The following is an 11,325-nucleotide window of genomic DNA, read 5'->3' on the forward strand; positions in this document are numbered from 1 at the left end:
GCCATGCTGAAAGGCATCCACAGCCACAAAAAGAAGAAGACACCAACATCACCCACCTTCCGCCATCCCAAGACACTGTGGCTCCAGAGGCAGCCCAAATACCCTGGGAAGAGCTCCCCCAGGAGAAATGAGCTTGCCCACTATGCCATCATCAAGCTCCCCCTGACCACAGAGTCAGCGATGAAGACGATCGAGGACAACAACACATTCATGTTCATTTGGATGTCAAAGCCAATAAGCACCAAATCAAACAAACTGTAAAGAAGCTCTATGACATCAGTGTTGACAAGGTCAATACCTAATCAGGCCTGACAGAGAGAAGAAGGCACATGTTCGACTGGCTCCTTATTATGATTCATTGGATGTTGGCAACAAAATTGGGATCTAAACTGAGTCCAGCTGGCTAATTCTAAATATATACTTTTTCCCCCAGTTTAAAAAAAAAAAAAATAGGGGCTGGGGAGATAGCTGAGTAGAATCTGGCAAGCTGCAAGGTCCTGAGTTCAAGCCCCAGTTCTGCAAAAAGGAGGAAGAGGTAGAGGAGGATTCCTTTTTAGAATGAATTATCTTCATTATTTGATTTGTTTTTGTTGCTGAGACTTAAACTCAGCATCTTGCACATGCTAAATATGTGTTCTCTTGAGCTGCATCCTGAACCTACATTACTTTTAGACTCAAATATACTTTTTTTTGTTTAAATATATTTAGTACGTGGTCTACAGGGTCTACATAGGTCAGGCTCGTAGTGATTCTCCTGTTTCCAGCCTCCCAAGCGCTGAGATTACAGGCGGGCGCCACCACGCCCATTCTCAATCTCTGTCTTAGCGCGCCCAAGGGTCAGGGCCGGTGGGCACACCGGGGATAAGAAAGTGAACCACTGCACTCTGCCTTAGCAGGTGTTTTAGTCTGCTGAGCTATCTGGCCAGCCCTCAAATATACTATTTTTTTTTTTTTTTGGCATCCCTCAAATATACTGTTAATAGTGATCTTTGAACTATTTTGGCTATGTTTCCGTTACTAAAACTGTTTTGGAGCATAGATCATCAATATCACTATATTTGTTTATGAATTACATAAATTTACTAATATTTAGCACATTTGTATAGGATATACAATAATATAAATTATATGATGAGAGAGTGATGATATAAATAATATTCTAATTTTTTTAATTTGAAAGCTTTACATTATTAATATGTCAAAGTATATTGAATACTTAGGGTGATGTTAATAATAAATGGTGTAAAATAATTTTTAATTCATAATTTTGAGGGGGCAGAGGTCATTTTTGTCCCTTACATTGTGACTGATAACTATAAGTAGAAGCAGCAGCTGTGCCATTTTTTGAGATACTATTAACTAGTAGTATGTTTAATCTTTTTTTAAAGCAAATCTTTAAAAACTTCATTTTCATGAAAGTTGGTTTAAAATAATGCAATTTAAAAATCCATATCATTATAGAGTCTATAAATTATGAGTTTGGACATTATTCAGATGGGTATGGAAACCTCTGGAGTTTCTTTACACCATGGAATTCCTGTTTTTCCCACGTATCCCAACTTGAGATATATGCAATCTGTGAAATGCCAAATATTAAGCCCCATTGGTAGCAGCATCTCACCTTGAGTATGAAATAGGAAAAATTTTCTCTTTATCTTAATAAAAAATTGACTTCTTGATTTCTTACACTAAAAACAATCATATCAATGATTAGATTTTTTAAGAAATTTTGTTCAAATTTTGCATCTGTACATAGACTCTATAGATTCTCACAAACATTTCCTTTCTGAGCTCTATTACTTCAACTTTAGCCTGCCTTTAGTTTTTCTATTTGTGTTGTTTTTGTTTGTTCATTGAGAAAGGATCTTTCTATGTAGTCCACACTGGCTATGAATTCACTATGTAGCCTAGGCTACTCTTACTCTCACAATCCTCCTGCTAGGATTACAGGCATGTGTCATCCATGCCCTGCTAATCTTTTTTGCTTTTGTGTATTTCCATGAGGTAAAGTGGCTAGTTGTATTAAATTTGTTCTTAGTATTTTAAGAAGTGATTTCATATTGAAAATTTTGTTTTATAAATATTTTTATTCAAGCTGTAGAGATATGTGTAGAGACTATTCTGTGTGGAATGTTATTTGTAAATAAAATTGAGCAAAGCCACAGAGCTAAACAATGGTTCTCATCTTAACAATTGACTATTCACAGAGAGAGCATTTCCAAATATGTGTTCATTTTTTGTGACAAAAGAGATCTACTGAGAGTGAGAAAGCTAAGCAATGCTAAACATCTGCAAAGTTAGGGGCTTTCTTAACCCAATGAAATTGTCTTGTCCAGTATATTTGTAAAACCTGTAAAACTAAATTTATATTTTGGAGTTATACTTTGCTAAGATGACTTATGTATAAGTACATATTTATAAGTATACTTATTTATATTTACTTATAAGTATATATTTCTATATTAAAGTCTTAAGTGTGCTTATAGAAAGGCAAGGTATTGCTATAAAAGACATTTTTCTTTCACTTAGGTTTTTTTCTCTTTAGTCATACTGTGGTGAGTACAATTGATACTATTGGTATTGAGACTAAGGAGATGAATAACAATTTTCTGTTCACAGGTGGGGGAAATATTTAAATTATAATATTAAATAATTTCTATAGAATATGATAAGTACTTCAGAATTAGATATAATTCAAAGATGGGCCTGAGAAGAATAAGTTTTTAGGAGAAAGTCATCAGGTTATTAAACTCTCCTAAGGGCACTTCATCTTTTTATCTAAAAGATAAAATATGTGACTTTTATCTAAAAGTCACATATTTGCAACAGACAACACTGGGTCTTAAATTTGATAATGTACTCAATAAATACTAGTTGATTAACCAAGTTGATATTTGTAGTGGATTTCTAACTGATGATCAACTTATCACACTCAGCTGAATTAAACTAGTGTGAGGCTGGGTGCAGGAGGCCCACCTGAGGGTTGTTGACAGCAGCAAAAAAGGCAGAACAGGAGAAGCTGCAAAAAACACTGTCAGGGATGTTTGGAGAAAGTGTTGGAGCTATTGGGAGCTGCTAGTTCTCTTGGGCTGTTCTGCTGTGGGATCTTATGCTGGCATTGCCGATGAACTTTCAGGACCGCTGGTCCTCATCTTGAGCATCACTTCCTGGCTCCAGAGGAGAAGATGATGCACTGCTCAGCCTCATGAAACAGCCTGTCACACATTGGCTTTCCTGATGGGAACCTCATTTCTCTTATCACAGGAGGAACTTGGGACCTCACTGTTGCTGAGGATGGTTGTGGTACTTTTGGGGAACTCTGGTACTTATCTTGGGCATTGCTTCCTAGCTCCAGTTCAGATCCCTTAGCTTGCTAACACAGATCTCTCATCCCTGTGTCATAGACTTCCTAGCTTCCACCACTGACCTTTGGACCTTTCCAGCATAGATCAGTGAAGGGGACCTGTACTTTTTTGTGGATTCTTAAGCCTCCAGTTGGACTTCTGGGAGGCATTATTATGAGCTCTAGGTCCTCAGCTGGATTCTTTAGTATTTAATATATGAATAAGTTAGGTTTCCTGCACTTGTATATAATTCTTTGGGTGATTCATCATAAAATAATATAAACTGTGTCCTGTATTGCATTGTTGTTCTTGCAAGAACCTCAAATCATGATAATATTTTAGCAAATTTTTGAAGTATAAATTGAAGTATGCCCAGACTGGCACAGTGAGAAAGGACAGGAAGATTACAATTTAGGTATTATAGAAAGTACTAGCAAATAATGTGGAAAGATGAAGCTTAGGGTAGTGATGACGAAACTTGCAGGTGATGGGATATCATTAACATTTTGTATTTAAATATTAAGTTGTTCAGGGGAGAGACATGATTAGATTCAGCTCATTAATTCTCTGGGAAGAAAGATATCTTCCCTGTGGTAGAATTCCTAGCGTGTATCATGTCCTGGGTTTAATCCCCAGTACCAGTGGAGGCAAATGGTGCCTCTGTTATGGAGGAAGTATTTGAAGGACAAGACATTATCTTTTGTTAGTGAACTTCAGAGGTGTAAGACCTTGTGGGATCAGAATATTAATGGAAAATCTAAGTTTATGCTTTTACACATTATTTTAATTTTAGAGTTTGTATTACGCAAGCCTGAATATATTCTGTACTAAATAATTTGAATTTTTCAATACATCTGTAGCCATTCTTTAATGATATTGGATTAAATATTTTATGTTCAGTTTGACAAAGTCATTTATGCTAGTAGTGATTTTTGCAGAATAAGGAAAATTAGTAGTCTTAATTTTTAATAAGAAATTTATAAGCTAAAAAAAAGAGAGAAAGAAATTTACAAGCCTAAAGCTGATCAACTGGTTCTATTGAAGATTAGTTGATAACTCTCTTAAGGTAGGTTGATAGCAAACTGTAATTTGCAAGACCATTTGAGTTGTATATAGAATACTTGATTACTTCTACTGAGCAGATTTGTATAGATAGCTTAACTCTTCCTTCCCACTCCTAACAAAACCCCAACAAGTACAGCAAAATAAACAATTTCACAAAAATGGAAGCCAACTTTTTGTTTTTGTTTTTGACCATGCAAGGGCTCTTCCACTGAGCTACATCCCCAGCCCTATGAGAGTGCATGTTTGTAAGGGTTAAGTAATATTTATGCTTGAGAAACTTTTAAATACTTTTTTGCTGCATCAGATACAAAATTCTAATATTATTACAAAATATGGATTATTAATACATTAATAATTAAACACCAGTGAGTTTTTAGGTACAATGTGAAGTTTTAGTGTAAAAGCTAAAATTGTAAAATTTATCATTGTTAAAATAATCTGCACCTTTAGCACATATAAAATAACTTATGAAAACACTAACATTGTGAGTATTAAATTTGTTTACTCATTTTTAAAGTTTCTGAATTAGTAATGCAACAGTTACTGTTTTTTAAAAAATATGGCATAAGTAGACAAATCAAAAAATTATTGAAGCCACTGTGTTGAAAATCTTAGTTTTAAAACTTTAACATGTAAAAAAAATAATAAAACTTTAACATGTAGGCAGAAGCAGAAACTTTAACAATTAGATCTGAGCTGACTAGACTCCTAAAAAGAAAGGAAACTAAAAACTTGAAAGCATTCTGGCTGATGCCATTTAACATAGGGACAAAGTCCTAGTGATTTAATGAGGCCATCATATCATAAAATTAATGCATATGAAATGCAGATGATTTTACTAGATGATTTTGAGTGTTAGAAAGTTATAGGTCCTTATTTAAGGAGAAATATAAATATGTTAACTAATTTATTGAGGATATTAACTGTATAGATGCTTAAAATTTTTTAAATGACTTCTGGCCATTATTTACAAATTGTACAGGAAAGACCTTATCTAATGCAGTTGAGCTGACAGCTAGTCATTTAATCAAAGTACTAAAATGTGAAACTGTAAAAAATACATACCCAGTGTAGTTATAAATATAAACACTTAATAAACTTTCATATTCATTTGCCCTTTTGTGATGTGGCTGCTGCAGGACAGTTGGTATTTTACTGTTTTTCTTTTTCTTTCTTTCTTTTTTTTTTCTTTCTCATTAAACATTTTATTCATGTGACCCTGGAACCCGGCCCGCCCGGCGACCCTCTTGGTGGCCTGGCCCAGGGTGAAGCACTGGCTGCAGGATGGCTGCGGCCACGTGGCATCCAGGCTGGACAGGTGCCTTGCTCACACAGCGTTTCCTGTTTTTCTTGCACATGCATCTCCATAAGTTTTATGACCACTGAAATAGATGTATTCTAATTAAAACTTTTTTATTTATATTGGTACAGAGAATTAAATTTAGGAGTGCTGAGCTATATCCTCATCCCTTCTTACTTTATTTTCTTATTTTGAGACAGATTTTGTTTTCTGATCACCCAGGCTAGCCTTTGACTTGATCCTCTTACCTCACTACCCTTTTTTTTCCTCAGTAGCTGGGATACAAGTGTGCACCACAATGCCTCGTCCTTTATGGAAGATTCTTTTAAGTGAAACAAGGTCCTAGTTACTTATAAAACTTGATGGAGTCTTTATATATTTTTATTATGTTTTCTGTTGGTATTTTGTCTGATGTCTGATTTAACAGTAACTTTAATGAAAAAATCTGCTGTTATTAAACTTTTCAGAAGCGTTTAATTTTCAGGGAAATCTTTTTGTTTTAATTTCATTAGTTTATGTAATAAATTATATAATTGAAATATTGCTAGATTTGAAAACAAACATGACTTCATAGGCATGCAAATCAAGCAGTGGGAATAGAAATATAACGACCCACTGGAAAGGAAGAGAAGTATATAATTAGTGTCACGATTTTTGCCTTTGAACTTCTTTGTTGTGATTATCTACAAGGATCATTGTCATCATTTAATCAAATCAGATTTGGGAGGTATCTCAAAGAGATTTGCCATCATATACTGACCTCTGTTTTCCAATCTGAAGTTTTATTGGACAAATATCATCCCTTTTCCAGTTACTCCATATTACATTATCCTAGATTATTATGAATTGTTCCTCTATTTTACATTTTGTCCTTAATGATTATTTTCCCTTTCTTATTTTTCCACATACTAGGAAAGTAATTTTTTACTCACCCTATATTCCCCTTACTGCTGTACCATTTCTTGTTTTCATTCAGAATTATATTGCTGCTTCTACTTCCTCTTTACCATTCTTTCATGCTTCTGCTTCATATCAGCTCTACTGAAACTATTATCATTACCCCTGGCTTGTATCTAATTTCAATCCCATGATCAGTTCTCATTCTTGTCTTTCTTACCAAAACTATCAACATGTGACATTATTTGTCCTCTTTTTTTTTGTTTGTTTGTTTTTATTTTTTAGTTTGTCTTCTTTGAAATATTCTTTTTCCTTTTGCTTCCAGAAAATGTGGGAGTATTTTTTTTCTTCTCTTAGTTTTATGTTTGTTTGAGAGAGGGCCTCACTATGTAGTTCTAGCTGGGCTTGAACTCACTAGCTTCAAATTTATGGCAATCCTCCTACTTCAACCTTCAGAGTTCTGAAATTATAGATGTGTGTCACCATGCCCGAGTCCTCTTAGTTTTTTAATCTACCTTCCCACTTTTTTTTTGGGGGGGGGGCTGGGCTTCTCTTATATTGTTGTCCATGACTGTCTTTGGAAAGCTTATGTCTTTTATAGCAATAACTGCTTTAGTGAAATAATTTAGTCTCCTCAATTTAGATAGCATCTAAATACTGATTATTGATTTTACTTAAGATTTTGCTTTAATGGAAGAAATTTATGTGCCTAGGTTTTCTTCTCTTTGACTCAGAATTTTTTACTTCTATACCTACCTGTCTACTAAATATCTCAAATTTAATATCATCAGTGATAGACTTTTGACTTTGCTCTCCCATATCTGTCCTTTCAAGTCTCTTCTGTCTTGGTCAGTTGCAACTTATTCCTATTACTTATATAAAGAAGAGTTCATCGTTGAGTCTTTTTCCTCATTTATGAACTGTTTGATTATGGTACTGGGGATCTAAAGAATCTAGTCTACCACTGAGGTACATCCCCATCATTTTTCCTGTTCTTGACTCATCTTGTCCATATCTTGCAATCCAGCATTGAACAATATTGACTTTTTCTAAAATATATTCAAATTCTCATCCTTTTTTATCACTTTCAGTGCTCCACACCTAGGTTACTATCATCTCACATTATTTGTAGTAGCCTTCCAAACAGTATCCTCTTCTCCCAGACATCTAATTGAGCACAGCAGCCTAAGTGAACTTTTAAAACACAAATCGGATCAATGTTCAACCTTCCACTGTATGATTTAGAGACCTTTCAGTGACCTTCAGGGTACTGCATAATCCCTTTCACATCAACTTACTCTTACCCATTGCATGCCTGTGTGCTACTGGGGATTGAACCCAGGCACTTTTGCATGCTAGGCACATGCTCTGTAATTTAGTTACAACCCCAGCCCTTCACACCATTTCTTAGTATACTTCCTTTAGTTTGCCAGCTATGCTAGCCTCCGTGCTATTCTTGTATGCATTTCAGATAGATACACTTTTGCACTAGGATATTTACATGTTATTCTTTCAGAAAACTTTATAGCTTATTTTTTCCTCTTTCAGATTGTTGTTCAAAAGTATCCTTAAACATGATTATTTCCTTAATACTAATCAGAATTGCCTACCCTGAACTTCTGTCGTTTTTCTGCTTTATCTTTTTCCATGGCATTTACAGTCTTCAAATGTGCTGCATATGTTTATCTATATGTGTATATGCCTATGAATATACAATAATATATAAATATTATGTATGAATATTATATGTGTGTGCTGCTAGAATCCTGCCCAGATCCTTGTGCATACTGGACAACCTCTCTTTCTCAATCCCTCTCTATTATTTTAGTATGTTTCCTTTTATCAAGAAGGCAAGAATTTTGTGTTCTTTTTTTGGTTCACCATCGAGTAGCAAGATTCCAGACAAAACTGGCATATGGTAGTTCTTAAATATACTTTTAGGAAATAGAAGAATTCCTCATTATACTAAAATAATAGATATGTTTACCTTTAGTCCACTTGATGCTAAATTTCTTGAGGGCAAAGGCTTTTATTTCTTATAGTGTCTTTCTTCAGTGTTTAGCACACAGTTTGCATTAAACTTATTTAATTCATAAAATAATTCAACTTTTCTTTTCAGAACTTTTTGCTGCTATGCATTTTATAAACAATCATACACTGCTTTGTTGATTAGCTTTCAGATAATGTAGGCAACTTTTAGACAAATTAGGTACTGGAAAATTCTCTTGGGTTGATTTCTATTAACTTTCTTTTTAATTATTTTGATTTTCCAACTTGTGTTTGGGGTGTAGTTTGAGATAAGTTCTTTCTGTGCAATCTAAGCTGGCCTTAAACTTACTGTGGAGACCAGGCTGGCCTGAAAAGAAATCTTCCTGTCTCAGCCTCCCAAGTGCTGGAATTACAGACTCATGCTACCCTGCATTTTCACAGATTAAAAACACAATGAACTTTAAGGAAGTTTTTTAATACATTAACCTGAGGATCAGCCTATTATAAGAAATGTATTAGAGGCTGCTTCCACAAAGCTGTCAGCCTCAAGTGTCTGGAGTTCGAACCTCACTACTCTCCCGCTGGCCAACGTGCCCTGAAGGCATGTGAGGACAAAAGAAAAAAAAGAAATGTATTAGATTTAATGCTTATAGTGACAGTATATTTCTGCTGTGAAAGTATTTAATGTAGGGTTTTGGATATAGCTCAATGGTAGAATCCCTGCTTCACATGAGAAGGGACCTTGGATTCTATCCCCAGTAGTGTGCAATTAAAGGAATAAACAAACAATAATTTGTTGTGTATCCTTTAAGACCTTTTTTTGTAGGTAAATGTGTGACATATTAAAAATATAGTTAGTGTATGTTTTGTCCCCCAGTTTATCTTTTCTGTTTGCATAATAAGAATTTACCATTTCAATATATGAAATGTCTTTTTGATAAAGGTTTCACTATGATATGTAATCATTTTAATCACTTCCTTATTGAAGACCATTAATTTGTCTTCAGTTTTGGAAATCAGTGAGTTATATTGTACAGGTTTAAATGTTTTCTACAGTATAGCACATTATGAATCTCTATATTGGACATCATATACTGATGCTCCCTTAAAAGTTTCTGGTACTCCACAATGTTATTTTACATATAAGGAAATTTTCTCCTGTGTTAGGAGAAAATTGGAACCACAGTCTTATTTTCTTTATTCTCTTCTTGATTGTTCTCTTTTCACTTTGAATTTGATCTTCATTTAGCATTTTTTTTCCAAAATTGAAATAGGAAATTTAAGCAGTACAATTTTTATAAGGAAAAAAATATTTTCATGTTTGATTCTATGAAAAAAATAGCTTTTAGTTTTTTTTGTCAGCTGCAGTATTTTAGATATTAATATTTGCAGTATTTAGATAATAACAAGTGAAAACAAGTTTCAGTTATGTTGATATAGCTAAAAACACCTAAGTTCCCTAATATAAATCAATCACTTTTCTCGTGTATTACTATACTATTACTATACTATTACTATTAAAAAAAAAAAGTCATTTAAAAGCAGTATTAAGTTTGAAAGTGCCTAGTAAATTTCTAAGCTATTCATTTCACCTTTTTTCTCATTCAGGAACATATTTTTATTTCTTGTAGAATATGGAAGAACTCCAGTAATTGTTGCAGATATGTTTTAAGATAGAGCTATTATTGAATCTTTTCACATAATTAGTTCTACTTTTCTGGGGTGTTAGATTCTTCTACTCTTGGTATACATTCAAAGTATGATTCTTTTTCTCATACAGTTGCTTGGATCAGTAGTTTTGTGTAGTGTGAGTAATCACTAGGCTAGGAATTGGTATTCCTTTTTCAGGTTTTAAAATTTAAAGAAATAAAAATTGTATTTTTATGATTATTAAGGTAACATATACTCATACAAAACTTTAAGTAATAAAGAATTTAAGCAAGTTAAATATCTTAAAATCTTATCACCTGGAGGTAAAATGCTTTTTTCTGTAAATATATATATGTATTTATAAGCATTGCTCTTCTCTGTAAACATAAATGCATTGAAATAAGACCCTGCTCTATTGGTTTATAATTTTTTGCTTTATTTAATAATCTTTTGGAATACTTTTTCATTAATATAGAGAATATAAATTCTTTATACAGATGACAGAAAACTCAAAAGATAGACTTTCAGAAATGGCAAAGGAGATAATCAGGAAAAAAGAAGGGGGGAAACTATCAAAATATGTTATATTTTATACCAGTATACCAAAGAAACTCTGACCAGGGAAATAACTTAGTGGCTTAAGTGCCTGCCTGGCAAGTGCAAGGTCCCAAGTTCGATGCCCAGTACAAAAGAAAAAAAAAAAAAAAAAAAGCATGAATCTTACTGTTTTGCATTACTAACATGCAGTGATAAAAATTTAGTTCATAATGACTGCAAGATCATTTTATGCCTAGACTGTAATTTAATGAATACCCATTAAAAGATATTTGGCTTATTTTTAAGTTTTCCAAATTATGAATAATTCTATGTTGAACATTTTTTGTAGATACAACTTTACATACCTTTATAGTTACCTTCACAGGAGAAATTCTTAGAAGTTCCTGGGTCAAGATTATGTTTTAAGGGGGCCAGGGAGATAGCTCAACATAATAAGTGCTTGCCTGGCAAGTGCAAGGGCCTGTGTTCAATCCCCAGTTCCAATAAATAAATAAATAAATAAATAAATAAATAAATAAATAA

General features: G+C 33.5%; 1 protein-coding gene across 1 annotated transcript in view; it reads left to right on the forward strand.

Annotated features, from left to right (window-relative positions):
• The window catches only part of Baz2b (bromodomain adjacent to zinc finger domain 2B), a 338,801-nt gene that overhangs the window by 23,225 nt on the left and 304,251 nt on the right, over window positions 1–11,325 (forward strand). The window lies entirely within an intron of this gene.

Source organism: Octodon degus, unplaced genomic scaffold, assembly GCF_000260255.1.
Source record: "Octodon degus isolate 3935 unplaced genomic scaffold, OctDeg1.0 scaffold00032, whole genome shotgun sequence".
NCBI lineage: Eukaryota > Metazoa > Chordata > Mammalia > Rodentia > Octodontidae > Octodon > Octodon degus.